This window comes from Globicephala melas, chromosome 13 (genome assembly GCF_963455315.2).
Source record: "Globicephala melas chromosome 13, mGloMel1.2, whole genome shotgun sequence".
NCBI lineage: Eukaryota > Metazoa > Chordata > Mammalia > Artiodactyla > Delphinidae > Globicephala > Globicephala melas.
In genome coordinates this window covers 45,685,689-45,708,791 of record NC_083326.1, presented here as the reverse complement: position 1 = coordinate 45,708,791, position 23,103 = coordinate 45,685,689, and the positions used below count along the sequence as shown (strand labels likewise).

At 37.0% G+C, this 23,103-nt stretch overlaps 1 protein-coding gene across 1 annotated transcript in view; it reads right to left on the bottom strand.

The window, feature by feature from the left end:
* Positions 1–23,103, bottom strand: part of CDH2 (cadherin 2) — a 216,107-nt gene that overhangs the window by 62,038 nt on the left and 130,966 nt on the right. The window lies entirely within an intron of this gene.

Genomic DNA, 23,103 nt, shown 5'->3' with positions numbered 1-23,103 from the left:
TAACCACTAGTTTGTTCTCTAGATTTGTGAGTCTGCTTCTTTTTTGTTTCATTCACTAGTTTGTGGTATTTTTTAGATCCCACATATAAGTGATATCATACAGTATTTGTCTTTCTCTGTCTGACTTATTTCACTTAGCATAGTCCCCTCCAAGTCCACCCATGTTGCTGCAAGTGGTAAAACTTCATTCTTTTTTATGGCTGAGTAGTATTCCATTGTGTGTGTGTGTGTGTGTGTGTGTGTGTGTGTGTGTGTATACCACATCTTTAGCCATTCATATGATGATGAACACTTAGGGTGTTGGGCTGTGAAAGAAAATGAATTAACATTTGTTGAATGCTAGGCACTGAAGAAGACACTTAAGGTTATTTACTTTAACCTTAAGAATAACCACCCAAAGTAGGAATCATTTTATCTGTTCTACAGATGCGGAAGAAAATTCAGAAAGCCACCAATTCTCCAAGCTTTTGACTGTTAGTGGTTGTTTGCCTTATAGGAGCACAAAGGGATCTTCACGTCTTAAACCTTTAATAGACAACAAAAGTAAAGTAAAAGAGGCTTGATAGATGCTTGGGAAGAGAGTAATGCCACATTTAGATCTCTGAAAGTACCAAAGTAACTAGCATATTAAAAAGGAGTTCTTCATTTGGAGCATAGCTTGAATGTCCCACAGAGGGGAGGAGCTGAGCCCCTCACAGGCTAATGAGAGTGTGTGGCAAATGAGAAAAATTCACACTCACTGTTACTGCCACTGACTTCGGCTAATTTGGTACTCAGCTTACCTATTTGGATTCAGGTGTCAGAAAGATGCAGGCTAGGAAAGATACAGGCCTTTGAAAAAATGTATTAGCAAAGAAGGAAAACATGTGCCTTTTCCTACAAAGGGTCACTGCACATCCTATGAATGAGAAGTGGGTGATCCCAGAGAGTTTGACATCGGAGAAAACACGTGGGAGGAAATTGCATAATGGTTAGTTACTTAAAATTGTTTCGCTTTTCTAATACCCCTGCCCCCATTGGTTTAATATTTCTGTTATTAAATTGTTCTGGGTTTGTAAAACAACTGGTAATTTTCATTTGCTTTAATATTAAAATAAGCAGCATTTGGGACATTACTCAGTTTTAGAGAAAGGTCTTGTATTACATAATTCCCTTTGTACATTCAACCAGTGGAATCAATACCTCAACTCAAGGTCCATTGCCAAATGAAAAAGTTCTCCTTAGTGAAGTATCAATCCTGATTTCATCCCGTGGTTGTGATTTAATGCACAAAATATGCCTGGTTCACATGCTTAATCAATAATTACCAGGTTTTACTGTTTTCAAGTCATGCAAATTAAAAAGCTTATTAATTTCAATGAGTGTTATGGACTGAATTCTGTTCCCCAAAATTCACAGGCTGAAGCCCTAATTCCCAGTACCTTAGAATATAAGTATATTTGGAGATACGGTTTTTAAAGAGGTAATTAAGGTAAATGAGCTCATATGGCTGGGCCCTCATCCAATATGACTGGTGTCTTATAAGAAGAGGAAATTTGGACATAGATGCACATATACGTAGAGGAAAGACCATTGTGCGCACAGAGGAAAAGATGGCCATCTGCAAGCCAAAGAGAAAGGTCTCAAGAAAACCCAAACCGGCTGGCCCCTTGATCTCAGACTTCCAGCCTCCAGAACTGTGAGAAAATAAATTTCTGTCATGGAAACCACCCACTCTGTAGTCTACTAAATGGACAATACACGAATTCCATTTGTTAACCATTGGTCAGCGTTTATTGTGTGTTGTTTTGTTCATTTATGACTTAGATGCACCATGAATATTTTCTCAAAATTGACCAGATTCACTTCTGCCCTAGCACCAAGCGCTGAAACTTACTTAGGAGAAAGTTTTTACAGAAACATAGAAATTAATAGAAAAAGTGGAAAACCGCTATGTTATAGAATCTCAGTTACAGCACTAATACATATTTACAATTTATATAATATATTTATTTACCAGTTATGGACTTTCAAAACGGTTTTCAGGAGGACTATGGCAAAATATGTTTACCAGAAAACCTGGTTAAAAATAAAAAGGAGAGTGGACAGAAGCCACTTGAAAGGGAGAACGAGATATTCAAGGGACATGGTAAAATTAAGATTAGATTTAAATTTCCACTTTGAGATGAGGAAGGCAAACATCATAGTTATATGACTTGTGAGGAGAAATACATAGTTCACTGGAACCACGCTGTTTCTGTTATTAACATATTTTCCTAATGGATAGTAGGTAAAGAATTCTGAGTAATATAATACGATTTTCAACCTTTATTTTCCAAAATATGAAGCAGTTTGATCATTTTTTAATGTATAGGTTTTTAAGAAAAGGTGATGATACATTTACTTTAAATTAAAATGCATCCTTAGCAGTGAAACTATTCTGTATGATACTGTGATGGCAGATACGTGACAGGACGCGTTTGTCAAAACTCATGGACTGAGCAACACAAAGGGTGAATCCTAAAGTAAAATTAAGGACTTTACAGTAATGTATCATTATTGGTTGTAACAAATGTGCCACATTAATGCGAGACGTTAATAATAGGGAAAACTATGGGGTGGGGTGGATATGGAACTCTTCACTTGGTGCTCGATTTTTCTGTAAACTTAGAATTGTTCTAAAAAATAAAGTCGATTCATAATTAAAAAATACTTCCTTTAGGGGAACTAGCTATATTATTAGATATTTAAAAGGAGTAGATAGTTGTCAATATCCTGTCTCTCCCAAACGTGAGTTCCAGTGAATTGCCCCAACGTGGTATTAGCTGGAGCTGGATAATATAACTGAATCAATAACTTTACATAAACACCCTATGTATGGAGATACTGAAGGTAGTTTCATGAAAGTCATAATATTTTACCAGACATGTAATAAAGCTGAAATTCTGTTATTTGAAAAACAATCGAACTCAACTTGAAATATTTTTTTTCTGACGATCTTCTTTACATTAAGACGTTAATTTTGCTTAAGTGCTCAAATAACTTAGAGTAGAAGCTGTAGAATTTCAAAACATAGGAGAAAAGGAAATAAATTGCCTTAGACAACTGAAAAAGCAAACTTGATCCACTGGATCATTCAAATTTAAAACAACTCTACACAAAATTAAATGTTTGTGCCTAAAAACATCATCATATTAAACAAGAAATTTATTATTAGAGTCATTGCATAGTTTACATATAATATATAGTTACTGTGTTCTAGCCTACATAAAACTTTGTTAACATGATTAATATGAAATTAAACACCAGTGAAATAATTATTTTAAAGTACTTTTGACTCTTAAAGCCATACCTCAAATTAATGTTGACCATAAAACCATAATATCCTTATAAAATATTAATGGCAAACCACGGATCTTATATATTAAATGTATTAGCAGTTAATAGCACTACATAAACCACAGAAATGAAAATGTGCAAATACACACATACAGTTTATAATTTTTGCCTGAGTAAAACATCACCCATATTTAGAAACAATTACAAGAGAACACTGTAAAATAGTTTTGTGCCTAAATATATCTTTGACTTTTTTATTGTATTTTTTTCCCACATGAATTGCTATTTCTGAAGGCATATTGGGAAAACAGAAATAGTTTCACAGTGTTAACAGACGTTCTCCTTCTATGGGGACAGGGCAATATTTATTAAGGAGTTAGCTAGCTATCTATTAGTGAAGAAGTGATAGGGAGGAAGGTAGAGAAGAACTGTCTCAACATTAAGGATTTCATGGTGTTTTTACTTACAGATTCCAATGGAGAAAGGTTACCAAGTGCAGGTTTGCTTATCTGCTTAGATATTCTTCGCTTACTCTAGGCCCTTTCTGAGTTTCAATTTGAGGAACAATTTTTCCTAGAACCATTTAGGGTCCACCAATCCTTTTCACACATGCACAGTAGGATACACTAGAGACAGTTTGGAAATTTCCATATGGACCTTGGTGGAAAAAGTCATTCCATTTTCTTTATAGCATATAATTATGACAAGAAAAATGAAATACAGAGTTTTGGGAAACATACTGACTATTAAATATACATAAAACTTCCATACAAAAGAATTTTTAAAAATCTTTAATAAGAAATTTGAGCTTATTTGCATGAAATGCCTTTTTAATAACAAGTTTTATGACAGAGACATCAAATGCTTGATAATTACCACCAAGGCAAACTTTATTCACAAAAGTTGGTGGTAGCAAATGGGTAGCACAGAGTTCATCACTTTTTCTCCAATTGACAGAAAGTTCTTTCTCGTCATGAACCATGAGGGATATACTGATTAAATTTCCTGGTCCTTCTTTTTCTTAATTGACAAATACAATGTTGAAATTCCTTGTGGAAATGCAAAAGTTTTCATATTTTTTCATCCTAAGTATTTTAAAATAATGATAAAACTTGACTTCAAGCATATATATATTGCTCTAACAGTCAATAATTCTTCCTTAGGATTTAAAATGTAACACCAACTAAACATCACAAATGAATCATTTTTATCCTTTTTCCAAAGCTGAACTTTGTTTCAAATCCATAAGCTTGGTGAGTATGTGTACTATTATTTACATGGCCTTTGCGATTTTCAATTAAGTTCATTCAGGTGCTCCAAAATGTCAGTTAAATAGGTTATTTTTTTCAAGCAAATAACTCTCCTTCAACAAATCTGCAGTGAACAACATTCAAACACACTCACAATCCATTTTTCTATTAGCTAATAAACTCTTGCAAAAAAAGTGTCCTTTGGACAGCTTGGGCACTTTGGTATATATCAGCAAATATGGTTTTCTAATCCCTGATCTTTGCATAAAGCTGTTGCCATTTATTTTCATAATATCAATTTATGTGGTTTTAAGATTTATGAGCAAACCTTTATATACAAGAGTTTCTAGGTGAGTAAAACTAACAGAATCATGGGGCTCTCAGATTAAATTCCTGATGTTTATATCTTCATACCATTTATAGCCATTATACCTTCACGCCATTATGGCCAAAGCATCAGCCTCATGTAATATTTGCTTAAAATCTTGCTTTAAAGTGTTCATTTGGGTCTTTGAATGTATGATTTACAAAAGTTTATCCTCCTTTTTTTTCCAAAATGAATAATGCTCTTTAAGGATTCTAACGACTGCTATTAGCCAACATATTTATTAATTCCTTAAAGTCATCAACATGCAATGATCACTCTTTTGATCTAATCATCTTTTTGATTAGTGCTGTCACTATGATGTGTGACATGCCAACAGTACCTCTCCTGAGTGTATTATTCAAAAGTGGCTCCTTTTCGATTTCTTCTACTTCCTTGGTTTCCAGTATAGCACTGATGATACACATATAGGCTGGTAAACTAAGAAATTCTGCCTTTGTGTGAGGCATTTTGGCCTCAGGCATTAAGTGTAAAATCCCATAAATGGCTTTTAGAACTTGATCATGTAGTGCTATACTCAATCTCATAAAGGAATTTGCTTACTTTCTGCTTAAGAGAATCCCAAATTTCTTCTGCCTAAATTGGTTGTTTTGGGGTACAGTGAGCACACAATTAGTCCTGCATGTAGCTTCACTGGCTCACGTTTGCATCAAATAAAACCTTTAGACCAGGTGTGAGAATAATTATAAGGATTCATGAATTCCAATTTGAGGGAAAACATTTGAAGGGGTTTTTGTAACTGAAGTCTTTTCATTTTCCACTGGGTTGGGAAAGTAAACATACTTTAAAATGAAATCTAAAGACAAAAGAGACTGCAGGCATGTATAGCTTCAGAAAATCTATGTGTAAATAATATATAATATACATATAATATATAAATAGTAAAGTATAAGTAATATTATCCTGTAATATACTAATGAATATTATAAATATTACAATTATAAAATAAATATATTTCAGGTCTTCTGCATTGTTAAAACATTTAAATATAAGGCATATGAAAAGCTTGGAAAATTGAACGTACTGTAATCTAAATTGGAATACTGAATATTAATTTTCACTTAATTTAATAATTGAAAGTCTTAAAAATGTACAAAATATAATCATTATTTACAGTTCTGGATAATCAAAAAATATTTTGAAAGCAATCCATTTCTGTAACTTACAGTCCTGTTTAGTAATTTAGTAAATTTTATGTCCAGAAAAACCAATCAATTTAATTCTAAGGAATTTGTTTCCAAAAACCTATATAAATTTAACATAATAGAGACATTTTAATTTTAAAAAACACACAAAAATTAACTATTGGTTTCCATCGAGAAAAGATTTTGACTGTTAACTTTAAAATCCAACAGGAATAAAGGAAAAAAAGCAAAAGAAGAAAGTAGAAGAAAGAAAAAGAAGGAGGGAAGAAGAAATAAACAACTGAGAAATCTAACCAAGTTAATAATTCTCTGGTACCTGACAAAAACATAAAATTTATATATACCTTCTCTTTTACAATTAAATGGAGAAAAGTATGAGCAAAAGATGCAAGCAAATTAAATTGAAAGAATAATAAAAGTAACATTTGCATAAAATTTTCACTTAGGATAAACACGCTGATATGAAAACAATGATCAGGTGACTGGGGGGCTTCAGTGGGAAAGGGGACATTTTGGTGCTCACTCCATGTGCGGCAAGTACTTGGCCAATGAAAAGATCTGGGGAGATGCTATGTGGAGACTTGGGTCTATGCAAATCTTAGCAAAAGAGAAAAATAATAAAAATAATAAAAACTTTCAGGAAGTTTTTACAGAAAGCAATGAAAGAGCATTCAAATGTAATGTTCACTATTGTGAGTTAATTTACTGACCTGTTTTATAATAAAAATGCCTTCACATTTTTAACACTATAAAAAAGTTCAACCATGAGTATCTACAGCACACTTATATCCCATTCTTGGCAATCTGGTTGGGAAACACTGATCTATTTTGCCATACTGCTGAAATATTAACGCTTCAGTTGGCATTGAGAATGATGACCAATAATTTCAGTTTTTCTCCTCTTTCTAAACATTCATAAAGATGACACTTCTCATCTCCTTGGCCTTCAGCATGACCATGTGGATTACTCTGGCCAATAAAATCTGGGGATTGAAGTCACATATATTGCTTCCCAGCAGCAGCATTTAAAAGTTGATACCCTCTACAGCCAGACAAAACTGTAATTCAAAAACATACATGTACACCTATGTCCACAGCAGCACTATTCACAATAACCAAGACACAGAAACAACCTAAATGTCCATTGAGAGAGGAATGGATAAAGAAGATGTGGTACGTGTATGCAATGGAATACTACTCAGCCATAAAAAGAATGAAATAATGCCATTTGCAGCAGCATGGATGCAACTAGAGGTTATCATACTAAGTGAAGTAAGTCAAAAAGAGAAAGACAAATACGTTACGATATCACTTACATGTGGAATCTAAAATATGACACAAATGAACTTCTTTATAAAACTCGCAGATATAGAGAACAGACTTGTGATTGCCAGGGGCAGCAGGGCAGGGGGTGTTGGGAAGGGATGGACTGGGAGTCTGGGGTTAGTAGATGCATAGAGAATGGATGGACAACAAGGTCCTACTGTATAGCACAGGGAACTATATTGAATGTTCTGGGATAAACGATAATGGAAAAGAATATAAAAAAGAATATATATATATATATATATATAGAGAGAGAGAGAGAGAGAGAGAGAGGGAGAGCCACCTGAGTCACTTTGCTGAACAGCAGAAATTAAAAAAAAAAAAGTTGATGCCCTCTTTCCCTGCAGTGGCAATTAAGAAAGGACATGTTAAACGCAGATAATAACAGGATCTAACCCCCGGGGTGAGTGAGCCCAGCCATGGAGAACTGCCCTGGAGAGTCTCCTGCTTCCACCGAGGACTTCTTCGCAGGAAGGGGAAATTGACATTTTTTACGTTAAGCACAGAAGAATGGGGGTAATTGTTACTGCAGCACATCCTAGCCTATCATGATAAGGTCTCAACTTGAGTGACCTAAATCCCTCTCACTGCAGCAGAATTAGGATGAAGTGTCTATGAAATGAAATAAATCAGAATCAAACTTATTGTAGATCAAATTAATACAACTAAAATATTTCTTCTTACTAAAAGCGTTGGTATTTCCCCACCAAAAGCAAGAGGTTTTATTATAATGTTCTCTAAAATGTTATAAAATCTAGAGAAGCTGTTATTTCATTTTCTTTCCAGGGCAAGTCATGTAGTATTTAACTAACATCTATATACAAGTTGCCACAAATAAAAGAAAGGAATAAAGAGCTACGATATTCTTCGTGAAATTGAAAAAAATCAAAACAAGCAGTAGGGATGATGATTATGACATTCAAAATATGAAATTTAGATTTTCAATTGTCCAATAATGCTATGCATACGATTTCATATATTAAACCTCTGGAAAAGCAGTAAGGTTATTACATTCTCCCTTATATGCAATTCTAGTAACTCAAAAAATTTAAACTGTTCTTCTGTTCTTCACTTCATTGATATTCTTCCTCCAGGCATCTCTGTTTCATGAAATTCAATGAAAACCCTTTCTTTTGACAGAATCCAGCTAAAAATATATTAAATGATCAGTGTTCAGGCAGAATTACTTTTTTTTTTTTTTTGCAGAATGTGCCCATTAACAAATTACACTGAAATATCACTACCTCTAATTAAATTACTCTGACAGAACACAGGTTGTGTGGAAGCTCTTTTTCCCAAATGTATGATTATTAGTCTCTGAAATTTGATGCAATTTAGTTAGCTTTATGTTTCAGGCTACTTATGTCAACAAAGAAGGATCCTAATTCCTAAGTTTTGTGGCAGGTTTTTATTAATTTTTAAAGAAAACAGAGTTCTCCGAATAAACTTTGCTGAAAAAAGAAATTCTTGCTAATTGGAGTTTTCAAGTATACCACTAGAAAGGAAAAAACAAAACTAAACTAATCTTGTGTTTAAATCAATTTCAACAGTGTGGCTTAAAAATGTGCCACAGAGACCAGAAAGAGGGAACGTCTCCCCAGAATGCCCAACTTGCTAAGTAAGACATGGGTATACCAAGGAACAAAAGGATGTTGTACATTTTATAAAATTTGAATAAGAGAAAGAGGTACATAGAACATAATGTTCATTAAGCAACTCAGTCCTACAGTATGACATGATATCACATGAATGGAAATTAAAGTCCATTGAACTATTAAACTATTAAATCCCAAATTATTTGCTGACAGTAAAGTTAGAAAACAGAAAGGATAAGATTTTTATCCTAAACACTTAAAACAATTTAAGAAATATTTATTCCTTTACTCGATTTTAGAGAAAAATATCCTTGTCATATATGAAGAAATGACAATGTACTGATATATAAAACAGCTCTTGAAAATCTGCCATAACACATAACTCATAATTTAAAAGCTGAATTCCCTATTATTACTGCCAAATTCCCCCCAAAGAAATACTGGCTCACTAGCTACTGGAAAGAACTTTGCAAAGAGCAAAGTTGGACTTTCTACAGAAAACAAACTAAAAATTTAACAAAAGCAACACCAAAACCCACAATATTACATGCGTTATTTCTAAAGGCTGTCTACATTTTTCTGAACATGAGCAACACGATGTGTATTAAGTATTTAATATATATCGGATTCCATAAAAATGTCATCAATGTTACTATGTCTTTCACAGAGCCAATGAAGTTGCTCAAAGTAATTATATGAAGTCTCTAAGTTGCCAATGAAATTTAAGTAGTAAAAGCAATGAACAAATTCTAATGTAGATTCAGTTAATGGGTTGTTAGTGGGTAAACATCACTGTATAACCTGGGGAAAAACATGGCCTCCATTTTTTTATTGTCTCAGTAGACCAGTTTCCAACTTTTTGAAGAATTATTGTATAAACACTAGAAAGCTGCTCTAACAGCATGAAAGTATTCTTCCAACAGCCTAACCAGACAGTATTTCTTAGTACTTACTCTGATCTACTGCAGATAGTCACAAGAAAAACAAGGGTAAGTAATCTATGACATATAATAAAAAAAATGGGCTATGATTTTAATGCATCAATGTAATAGTAGTAAAGGGCTATTTCAAGATTATTTGGTTTTATGCAAATGCATAAATATTTGAGTAATACTCTTTTAAATGTCAATTACTTATTTATATTTAGAAATTATATTTTATGCTTATTAAATTTTTATTATAATGCCCAAAATTGCAGTCATTCCAAAACGCTGTCATTGGTTTAAAAGAACCAACCAAACAAACAAAAAAGTGAAACAAAAAATCCTCTTCAAAAGCGTTCCCCTCCCTTCTATCACAGCCTGAAATGAACATCTACCTCTGTGAACACACCAACTCAGCAATCCAAATTGCTGGGCAAAAATCTGCTGCTTCAACTGACAATAATAAGCCTTCTACTCATTAATGCGTTGACATTCCCTCTTGGAGAAATGATTACACTTCTATTTCACCATTCTCCTTAATTATATCAAAGTGCATGGGATGAATGGTCACACACTGTACTATTATGGCCAGCTCACATGCTCCACACTGTGATTTATCTGAAAACATCTTAGGTGCATGAGTGTTCTGTCCAGGGACATTATTCTTACCCCTGCTTTTCCAAATGACACTTAGTCCAGCTCTAAGGTAAACTTATGAAGGGTCAGGGTATCTCTAAGTTTTACAGAGATAAAGATTTTGCATGTTTGATTTACCCCATGAATACACAGGCATGTATTAAAGGATTTTCACTACATTAACCAAGAGGATGTCAAGGCAAGTATCCTATGTACACACTATTTACTCCCAACTTAACCAATTCTCAGTCTGCATGTGTTAGCTACAAAAAACTGACTTAGGCTAAAACAATATCCTTATCCCATCCTGATAAGTAGATGCATTAAGCAGACCAGTTGGAATTACATCTTTTTGCCTAAAAGCCCCAGCAATACTAATGTTTTAGGATAATATACTAAAAGCCCTATTTTTAAAAAAGTAACTTAGACATTTGACTTCCAGAGTCGTTAAAATGAATTAAAACAACACACGTAAATAATTGAGACAAAGATATAAAAACATACACCTAAACAGGGATGATGAAAGATCTATTAAATGTGGATTTTTCATCTTAAAAAAATCCCATTTAAAAAAAAAAGAGGGATATAAAAACCAAGAACAAATAGAAATGCAAGGTATGAAGGAGACTTCTGGACAGCGTGGCATGGCACAGTCGGGTCACGTTTTCGATGGGCAACCTTGCTCCAAACAGGCAGCAATGATGAAGTATAAAGAGTTTTTAAAAAGAGAGAGACAAAATCTAGCCACACTCTAAAACAAAATAAACATCTCTGTGGACCAGAAATGAACTTAATGTAATTTGCCACCTGGATAGGAAGCAGGCAGGGACAACTGGAAGTTCAGCTTCTGTTGGGTTAAGGGGCTTGAAGGTCAGAAGACGTAGGGCACAGCATCTAGGTTGCCATTTGACGCCAGGATGTGGGGCTGGGACTGGGCTCAGAGTGGTTTTGTGCAAGGGCAGAATGAGAGATGAAAACAAAAATTCCACAATCCCAAAGTATCGTACATCAAACAATCTAATACTAAGGACAGTCAACGAAATCAACAATCAGAATCTAACACACTTCAAATGAATTTAATTTCATGGAACATTCCTCTGGTTCGCTCTAACCCACTGGCTACTTCTTCTGCAATTCTGTAAGATGCCTCAAGCTTCAGCCCGGCATCTTCACTTCTTTCCATTCTCACCCTAGGTGATTTCAACCAGCCCCAAGGTTTTAAAAACCACCTACACAAAGAAGATTGTTGAGAAAGTCTATATAAACCTTGACTGTTCCCTCGAGCTCTAGACTCCTATATCCAATTGCCTACTTGCCACCTCCATTTGGACATCGAATAGGCAACTCAAACTGAACAGGTTCCAAAGCCAACTCTTGATTCACTTCTGCCCTCAACGAATGCCATGGTGAACAGTTTCACCCTTCACCCAAATGCTCTGACTACAAGACTAGGAGTTGAGCTTGACTCCTGTCTTATTCCAAAAGGAATCTATTTGAAAGTTCTGTCAGCTCTGCTTTCAAAATATATCCCCAATATGGCCATTTCTCAGCACCCCCACGGCACCAGCCATTATCTGGGTTGAATTATAGCTGGAGCCTCTGACTCGCCTATCACTCCCACTCTCTGCGACACCTAGACTGGCCTTTTAAAAACATAAATTAAATCATGCTCAAAGGCTTCCTATCACACCACGTAGAACAAAATCCTTAACAAAAGCCCTTGGCCCTGCAACCTCTTCCTCCTTTCCTCTTGGAGCTCACTGGGCAGCCACAGTCACGTAGGCCGTCTGGTGATTCCTCCAACAAGCTACACTGATTCCTGCCCCAGGCCCTTTTCCGTATATTTGGAATATTACACAATGCAGGAGAGAGGAGAGGAAAGAATAAGAGAGGAAGCAAGAAAACTTGGACAACAGGCAGGCAGGAGATTGATTAATTAATTGATAATTAATCAATTAATTGATTAATCAATTGCCCAGGTAAAAGGCCACTAGGTTAATTTTAGTCTTTTTAGTCTTTATAGATAAAGTCACCTTTCCTAATTTTTTCCAACTTGCTTCCTTTCTTTTTTTTTCCATGTCACTGATAGCAATACATGATTAGAGTTGACTTTTTCCAATCAAACCAGAGAATGAATAAAAGGAATGCAAGACACTCTTTTTATTTATTACCTGGGTTGACTAGGGATGAGTAATAGGAATCACAGAACACATAGGGGAGGAGCACAGCATATCATGCATCTTAATAAGAGCTAAGCAAATAGAGAGGCAGCAAACGAAAGTGTTTTGATGTTTGCAGCCTAGTCATTGGCCTAATGGGCAAAACGTGTAGCCATGGCTGGGATGCCACAGACCTCCCAGAGTCTGTGCTCTACTGTACTACATGACCTCTCAGACAATGGTGGTTTGAAAACTTGCAGGAGGAATGAACAAATTCCAACCAGCTCCTCAATAGTGAAGAATAAGGCAAACAACAACAGTCTAGTGCTGAGCTAGTGTTCATTCATGTATGCATGAAGTCTCCTCAAAACTGGGGACCACTAAGAATGGGCATAAAGCAACTTGTGGGTTTCAGCATCTTAACCACCAGCTATAACCTGCTTCAATGAGAAGGTGGATAGGATGACCTTTTTTTTATTTTTTTTATTTAACTTTTTAAAAAATTGAAGTATAGTTGATTTACAATGTTGTGTTAATTTCTGCTGTACAGCAAAAGGACTCAGTAATACATATATATACACATTCTTTTTTATATTCCTTGGATGACTCGATATAAAGAAACAAAAGACAAAGGTGGGGATTTCACCCTCTTCCACAGATCCGACAGTACTAGTTAATAACATCACATGAACTTATTTTGTATGTATGTGTGAATCCATCTATCTGTCTACTTAGTGCTGTACTCTGAGTAAGTAGTAACTACAGAGTAGGTGGTCAACTTACAGAGTAACTCAGCATGTACAGAGTAAGCAGTCAACTAATACTCTCAGTATTACTGTTTCCAAGCCCAGAGTTCAGAGTTTAGAATGTCTGTGATATGTCTCATTTAAATATCACCTACAATGATATAAATACTTTCATGTACTTATTTTTTCCTGTTCTTTCTTTAGCTGCCCATCTTCATACACAGGGAAACAGAAGGCCACAGAGTGTAAGTTCCCTCATCACATTGAGAGTGTGGCCACTGCTGCCCGAAATTCTTTGGGGGCATCCTAGGTAGCACCCATTACCTCTCAGGACGAAGGCTGATTTCCATTTCTCCCCGAACAGCCCACTCTCAATGAAAATTAACCAAATGATTCCTTGTTTGCCATTTAAGATGAATACTGAAATGAAGATAACAAGATCCCTAATCTCTAGGAGTTTAAAATTAGGAGGAAAGGGCTCCAATAACTAACAGTAAAGTAGAACAATATATAACAAGATGGGCTAAACCAAAGCTTTTGACAATTACAACCGAAGGGAGAAAGGCGATCACTAAAGATGTAGTGAAATGGCAGCCGACTTTTGAACTGAGCAGAGAAGGATGAACAGGACTCCGATAGGCTGCGTGGCGACGGGCGAGAGGTGGTGGCTTTAAGGTGATCGAGGCATGGCAGTCTGGCAGTGATGGTGCCTTCACAGAGGCATCAGTGTTTATGGAAAGAGTGGTGTCTGGATCAGCTCAGCTGCTTCTCGCTCAATGCCTTTGTTAAGGATGAGTATCTGTAAAGGATCTTTTTCTAGGGCAAATTTGTTTGGCAAGGAGTTTTGGGGACATATTATCTTTGTGGGGGAGGGAGTCTTATGGGCTAAAGGCTTTACTGAGAGAAGCAGTCTCCAGGTAGACTGAAATCCATTCAGCTAAAAGAAGAAATGTCAACAGAGGTACAAACGAACAATCTAATCACTGATGCACATGAAATTGGTTCATAGAATTCAGGGGCAGTGCGTGTGTATACCATGCCTATGTGACAGTAGGATTCACTGTTAAAATTTAAATGCCATTCTAGTTTTTAAAAAAGGCTTAGCATTTCCCCTTTTCCAGAGCCCATGGGTGACCTCTTAACATGAGGAAGACCATGAGTGGCATTTTTTAAACGTGCGAATTATTCAAAAATACACAATATAATATGCAAGATGTGATTATAAAGAAATAGGATTGATTGAGCAAATCACACAGAAAAATCAGACTCATTATATAACAAGCACGCCTTGAATAAATTATAGTCCAAACAACAGGGGCACTAAATACGCACTTTAATTTGGAGTACAGTACAGAGGCAACCTCAGCTTCTAATCAGATGAATTATTCATAAAGCTAAACGATACTAAAAAAAAAACCAAAACACTGCTTGTATAATAAAGGCCAACTCTAATCTCATGTATTTTATAAGAAATCTCCATTAAAACACTACCGTTTTATACTCAATTGAACCATACCCTCAACTAGTCTGACGTAGGGTACTTTTCTCTGAATAAGAAGGAACTGCATTGATGATGAGATGTTTTTTCTTATCATTCTGTTCTTGTTTGCAAAAAATAAAGAGAAGAGAGGACCACAAGTCAGTAAATTCCGTTTTGGTTGCGGTCCCACTGATGCCCAATAATCCTCTGAACAGCTTTGGATCTTCATTTCTTATGGGAAAGTCTCACTGGAAGACTGCTAATATCTTTTATAGCACTAAAAAGATGCATACACATATTCTAAAATTCAATATCATAACAAATCCCTGAGTGAATATCACCACTGAACGTGATACTCGTTTTTTTTTTGTTTTTTGGTTGTTTTGTTTTAATTGTTGTTGAGTAAGTTTTAAGTAAAAGACAATGGCTTCTCCGAGACAAAAAGCAAAGGACTACTCCTACAGGAATAAAATCATTTTAAATGTATTGTTCTCTAGTTATTAAAAGCTATCAAATCCCAGAGCAAAGTTAAAATCTAAGTATCACATTCCATGTAACGACGGATGAAAGGGCAGCAAGAGCTAGAGTGATCGAAATCGTGACAATGATTCAATGGTCACTCTTCCTTTCAAGAGGTTAACAAATTACATGGGCATTAATGAATTGTACTTTATAATCTGGTTGCTTTCCTCTTGCTAGAATTTCTTTGTCACCAAGAAAAGTAAAGAAGCTTAAGTTATTCTGTTTGAAACACGACTCTTCCTCTGATAGACCAATCACCTTCTTTGCATGAACAGATTTCAGTCATTTCTGTACTAGGGTGTCACAATGAGTATAAATCTTTGAAGGCAAAAGATACGACCAGTATTTCAAGTTCCAAATTCTATTCCTCACTCCCTTTAAAAATAATGAATGTCGGGCTTCCCTGGCGGCGCAGTGGTTGAGAGTCCGCCTGCTGATGCAGGGGATGCGGGTTTGTGCCCCGGTCCGGGAAGATCCCACATGCCGCGGAGCGGCTGGGCCCGTGAGCCATGGCCGCTGAGCCTGCGCGTCCGGAGCCTGTGCTCCGCAGTGGGAGAGGCCACAGGAGTGAGAGGCCTGTGTACCGCAAAAAGAAGAAAAATAAAAATAATAATAATGAATGTCAATGAGAAGAGGTAAAGCCTGAACTTCTTTAGAAGACATTTCTTTAGAAATAGTTCTCTGGAAATAAAAACTCTGGAAGATAAAAATATGCATTCGAGACAACTAAAGATGCGATCCATGATTTCTCCTGAGTTTGCAATTTTGATAGCATAAATGCTCCTCAGGAAAGATAAATTGAGGACCTACAAAGTTCCTTGGGAGATTATACGGCAAGAAAACCAATGTGACTATTTCAAGATGAAGTAAAATAGGTACTCCTTTAGCTTTTACACGACATATTTTCTTTTAAAAGTTTCCAATAAAATAAACTCAGTGTTTGTTATAAAGGAGACATTCTTTATTCAGTTCTTACCATAATGGCCAGACAAAAACATTCTGCTGCCAAGTTTTGGTTTCTAATGAGTAGCATTCTTTTTTTTTCAGGTTCAAAGTCAATTTCTTTAAACCGCCTGTTTTATATGCATATACCACCTTTGGATAATTCTTTCACGGATTACAGTTTAGCCTTTAAAACAAGAAACTTTGTTGAATATCTGATTATTTTTCTAGGCGGTTTCAAATCCCTTGATGTCTGGCAAATTTTTACAAAATTAATGAGGTTAACCTTCATTTCTCAGACTTGCAGAGTTACTTTAGGTTAACAGAGATCTCTTATTTAAAGATGACTCGTAGCCAAGGACTTTTAAATTTGACTTTATTTTCAGGAAGATCTACTAAACTCAAAGTATATCTTAAGTAAGAGAAGTATGCGACACATTCTTAATCTTAAGCACATTTAGGCAACTAAATACAGGTTAATCCCGCTTCAAATAAATTAGATTTGTAAAAATATAGACATCTGAACTAAAATGTAAAGGGACATTAATAATGCTTTTCTATTTATAAGATTCCTTTTCATAGCTGCCTAATATTCTATTTTCGTACTCCTTTTCCCATGTCTGAACGTGTCCGTCCTCCTGTAAGGAAGGAGCTGAAATCTGAACGTAAACATGGCAAGTGTTCTACCATCAAGGAAGTCACAGTCTCATCTAAATATTTCTCTAGCAAATTATGTGATTTAAGATGAAGATCTACATAGTGGGCATTAGGGAAATTAGGCCACGAAATCAAAAAGCTGAAGGTGACATTTAAAAACATGTTTAAATAGAGTATCGCAAAAGGGATAAAGTTTGCCACAAAAACGTGTGGCTTGTAAACCTTTCATTTATTTGCAGATTGCAGGAAAATGTCTACTACATACAGAAAGGGACGAACAGAGTCTGTTGCCAACTAGCAGCAGCTGGATTTGAAGATGTGCAATTCTCTATACTTACAGCACTAAGGAAGGCAAAGGAGAAATACGGCTTTTAAGCATTCCCTCCTTAAACCACCACCCCTGCCCCACAGAATACACGTGTACAGTTGTTTTTTTTTTTTTTTGGCTGCGTTGGGTCTTCGTTGCTGCTCTTAGGTTTTCTTTAGTTGCAGCGAGTGGGGGCTACTCTTCGTTGCGGTGCACGGGCTTCTCATTGCGGTGGCTTCTCTTGTTGCAGAGCACAGGCTCTAGGTGCACGGGCTTCAGTAGTTGTGGCTCACGGGCTCAGCAGTTGTGGCTCATGGGCTTAGCTGCTCCCCGGCATGTGGGATCTTCCTGGACCAGGGCTCGAACCCGTGTCCTGTGCATTGGCAAGTGGATTCTTACCCACTGCATCACCAAGGAAGTCCCTGTGATTATGTTTTAATTTGATTTTTAGAATCACAGAAATTCATAGCATCACTGACTTCTTTTTTTAAAAATATAAAATATGCTTTGTGTATAAGCCATCTCATTTTATGCTACTTTGTTTTCTGGTTCAACCAAATCACTGTTAGTGAGAATGAATAAGGCAATTTTTGTTACCTGAAAGGAAAATGTAGGATTCTGCTTGGTTCTTTAATTTCTCCATGAAGATACACACATAGCCCTTTAATAAAAACATGCCATTGAATTTCCATTTCCCATAATTCCTTCTGCTTAGTGAACAAAGTCATAATAGGTATGTCAGAATAAAAACAGGGATAAAGTTCTTTCGAGTGGGCGGAAATGCCTCTGCAGCTTTTTATAACTGGAATACTGACCGTCAGCAAAAAAGAGAGATTGGGTGGCTTAACAGGGTCCACATTACATCTGATTCACTGATCCCTTTCAAATTCTTGCCCCCAACCTCGGTGCAACACAAAACCCTCCTGAGCTCTGCCGGTCCTTTTGTCTGTTTGCAAAACAAAATACAACAGAATAAATTCTTGGGGGTGGGGGTAGGGGTCGGGGGAAACAGCTTTTCTCTTTGGACAAATCTCCCCCTTTGGGTTCTCTTAAGATGAGCGTTCTACCTAGTTTTGTCAGCTAGTCACTCTCCGTCACCTGTTATTTAGCAATTCGTTAAGTAATAAATATCTGTAGCTCTCGTAGCTTTCTCCAAAGAAGCAACTTGGATGAGAGGTCAATAATGAACGTGCTTTGTGTACCCAGCAGCGCTCAAAGTGCTTCTAAGATCATTAAGGCTGGTAAGGACTCGTTGGTTTTGTACCCAGAATTGGGTATGAATCCAAGATTAAATGTCAAAATGAGTGTGTCGGAGAATACTTGTTAAAATACAAAATTTCGTAATTAGAGAAATGCACTCTATGCTCTAAATGCACCTAAAAGGTGCTCAAAGTGTAAAACATGCCTACAAATAATTTCGCTAATGGGTAGACACAAGATTCTTGAGCGCTTTTTCTCTCAGATTGCTACAGACGTTAAACGTTCCAAAAAACTTTATAAGGTTTTCAGATAGGGTTCTCGCGTGAAGGCAGAACTACTTTTAACAATGGCTAGTCAGACGTTGTCTTGTTCTGAAACATCCCCCTTTCAACAATTAACTTTCCAGTTCATACCATATGCTAAATAGTTGAGTATAGCATGAGAGTACTGTGGGAACCAGTGAGGAAGTCTACAGAAGTATTTTGGGGCAATTGTGAACCTTGGAGGATTTGGGAAGATGATACTAGGAAGAAAAGGGAATTCTGGTAGGTAACTGGAATAACCCAGAGCAGAGGAAAGAAGACTTACAACATACCCAAGGAAAGGCTAAAGCTAACCACTGCTTGAAATATCAAGTTAATGTAGGGATAGAGTGGAAGATGCGCCTGCAGATTTAGTATAGACAAACTGTAGAGCGCTTGTAAAAATTTGGGAGACAGATGCTGAAGATTTTGGGGCGGGGAAAGCGCAAGCAGTGTTTTGGGACAAATGACCTAACTTAAACACGCAGGCTGGGATTAGGGTGAAAAGCCAAAGACATTTTACTGAAGAGATCAGTGTTTGAGCATGAACTAGGGACCCGAGCCAGTGATGGCAACAGGAATCCCAAAGAAGAAATACAGATTCAGAGAAGTGGTGAAAAAAGAATCCATAGGAAGAGAAGACTAATTAGATGTGAGGAGGAGAAACGGCCAGGAAGGAAACGTCAGGAGTCGAAAAGGATTCCAATGTTTTGAGTCTAGCTGTTTAAAAAGAGGAGTGGAAATGGGCTAAATTTGAGGGAGGAAATAGTTTTAGGAAAGACTCCTTTCCAGAACTGCTGATTTAATTTAGCATTAAAAAAATATATACGGGGCTTCCCTGGTGGCGCAGTGGTTGAGAGTTCGCCTGCCTTTGCAGGGGACACGGGTTCGTGCCCCGGTCCGGGAAGATCCCACATGCCGCGGAGCGGCTGGGCCCGTGAGCCATGGCCGCTGAGCCTGCGCGTCCGGAGCCTGTACCCCGCAACGGGAGAGGCCACAACAGTGAGAGAGGCCCACGTACCGCAAAAATAAATAAAATAAAATAAAAATATACGAATCGTGCATCTTCTGAATGCCTGACATGGGGCTAGGTAGAAGGAATTCATAAATTACCATACAGACCTTATCTGAAGGAGCTCTTAGTTTGATTAGAGAGACAGACACACAAATCGTGCGCTCAGCCGAAGCCACAGGGATGGGGTGAGATCTTTCAGGGAGAGTCATGTCTAATTTAAAATTTTCCTGCTGAGGTGATCTTGTTTAGTTGTCTAATTGACAGAAAACACCTGATCGCCATCTCATCCGCAGACATCTCTTCAAAAAGATAAAAACTTATTGAGTCAAGCTTTTGTCTTTTTTTTCCTCCTTATAAAATCTATTCCCTTCTTTACTCCTGAACCTTTGGTAATTTGGGTTTTTTTCCTCTGCGCCATATTCTAACTTGCTACTACCTTTTTCAAACATAAAACTCACAAAATTAAATTCTTAAGAGCTCCAATGCTGGTGCGAATTATTGCAAACAACACTTGAGTACCTACTGAATGTAAACTAGTTTTCAGCTTTTGTATCTCTTAGGCAGGCTTGGCAACTTCTTTCGAGCCTAAAAATCTTTGGAAGGATTAATGATCATTGAGCCATGCATGCCCCATCTCTGGTGTTGTACACAGGGTGGCAGCGGCCTCTAAGAGTCATTCTTTAAGTTCTTGGTCCCTTGCTTAATGCTCTACCAGATTTATGGCTTGGGTCTCATGTCACAAAGAACCGCTTCATTTCTCTCCTTTCCACAGTCACTGAAAGTTATCTCTGGTGAGGCCACAACCTAAACTGCATGAATCCAGTTCTGACATCTAAGGATTCTGAGGCTCAGGGGAGGGCAGGAACATACGATGCATGGGATGGCAGGTGTTTGAGGTCAGGGCACATGGGCACAGTGGTCCCCTTCACTTGGCTGCATTCTTCTAGTGTTCCTTCCAATCTGCTCTTGGATGGGGGAGACTGGCGGAGACTGGCGCTGACATTTCAGTGATTCCCAGACATGACCCTAATGGTACCTGACGACTCACTCCAGCCTGAGTAGGCAGCAACTCATATTTCCATTTTACAATGAATTCATTAAAGCTCAGGGAGATGAAGCAACCTGCCGGAGGTCCCACGACTGTCAAAGAGAGCAAACTGCCATTATTCGGGACCAAATGAACTACAAATAATGGTAGGTTTCTAGCTCACATTTAGCTGATGGCTTGTTAAATGACCTATTTTCTGCTCTATCAGTGCCAAGTCAGGATTTCACAGTCTGTATCATGTGTTTTTTTGGTCAAATCAAGGTTCTTCTCACGACTGATTTGTAAGGATAATTTCCCTCCAATTCTACTAGTTGTAGGGATAAGCAATTCCCCCCAATTTAGTCTTGTGTGACTATAAAACAGATCTTGGTATTTTACAGTGACACCGCAAACACAAAGGAAGCAAAGTTAAAGTAAGTCAACATTCATGGTGCAAGAAAAGGGGAGTATTAGGCAACCAACAATGAGTCAATGTCTTTTAAACTATATTCTGATGATGACGCAGGCTTTGCTATTGTCATGACTGACCAGCAATGCCCAAAATAGAAGCAAAGCCTTTTTTGACTAATTGAGCACAAATAAAAGTTGCAAATAGTTTTTATTATGATAATACCTTACGATGGTGTCACCAAAGAACAAACATCTATTTTCTTAGTTGGAGCCCGTGATGCTTATTGAACGTTGACTAAGCACTTGTGCCCAGGGCCTTGGAGTTAAGTGTCCAAGCAACTGTGTGTCATGCTGTGGCCCTTTCCACTGCTCTGCTTTACAGCTAAGACATTGCTCTTTAGCAAAGGGAATTATATCAGCTGTACTGTCTGATTAAGATAATAATAGGACCACTATCCTACAGCTATATAGCGCTTGAAGAGCTACAAAACTGCCTTCATATAAGCAGAGGGTAAATTATGATTTCTGCTAAGGCAGTCCTCCAAAAATGTGACGCCAATGGCAAAATAATTAACTCATTTCCCAGTAGCTAAAATTCCGTGAGGAACAGAGCATGGTGATTTTCTTAGGTCAGTGCCCTGGTAAACACTGCGTTCCTAAGATCTGCACTCAACACAAAATTTCGTAGTTTTACCTCCTGTTAACAGAAGTGTCAGAAACAAGGTCATCCATAGGTTGCAAAATTGATAACTGCTTGAAAGACATCAGATGCAGAAAGCAGAGGAAACAGTATAAAGGAGAAGTTGAACTGACACAGTCCAGCTGAGCTTTGAAGTGGAATTCTGCAAACCCTCACTACAGTGAATACCCTACTAAGTGCAGCAGTATTAAACACAGAACACCAAGATGGGGAACTCCAGTCCTGACCTCCAGAGACTCACAGGATAGTGAAAGAAAAACAAAGACCAAGGATTCTAGCTCATCATTCTCATATTGAAAGATCTTTGGTCCATTGATTCAGTGATTATGCCAGACACACTACATACACGATCTCATTTAATCCTAAAAACAACTCTAAAAGGTAGATGCTATTTTAGAGATGAAAAGAAAAAGAAGAAAGAAAACAAGTTACAGGGAGATAAAATACCAGGTCCAAGGTCACACGGTGGTGGAACTAGTATTTGAACATGGCTGTGTGATTCCAAAGCCTGGTATGCTTTTTCAAAAATACCTCACTGCCTTTCAGTTTGGGGAGAGGAGTCCACAGTAAGCACAAGTGGAGAGTAAAAACATAAGCCTTGCCATGAATCAATATATTTATGAATAAAACTATCTTTCCCTTAGAAACCACACTAGATTACACATTTATAAACTAATGGAATCCTATCGTTTGATACATTCGTGAAACAATCTCTCTTAATTGGCATGTTCGTAAAAGTGGTTTCCTGCTGTGAAAATCTGTTAAAATAAGGTATCCACAGGCACCTGGGCTTCATAAATCTTTTTGACTTTTCTTAAAAAAAAAAATCACAATTCATTTAATTTCTCACTGGAATCACACATCGAGTTTTACATGAAATAAGAAGAATGGATTTCTACTGAGTACTTCTTGCTTTAATCAAAGCCTGAATCAGACCCAAGACTCACCAGGCAAAGTGAAAAAAATGGACAGTCAGCAGGCATCTGTGTGTTTTCAATGGATAAGTGTCCATGACAACAGGAAAAAATGCCACAGTAGTGCAAGCAACACTGTTAGC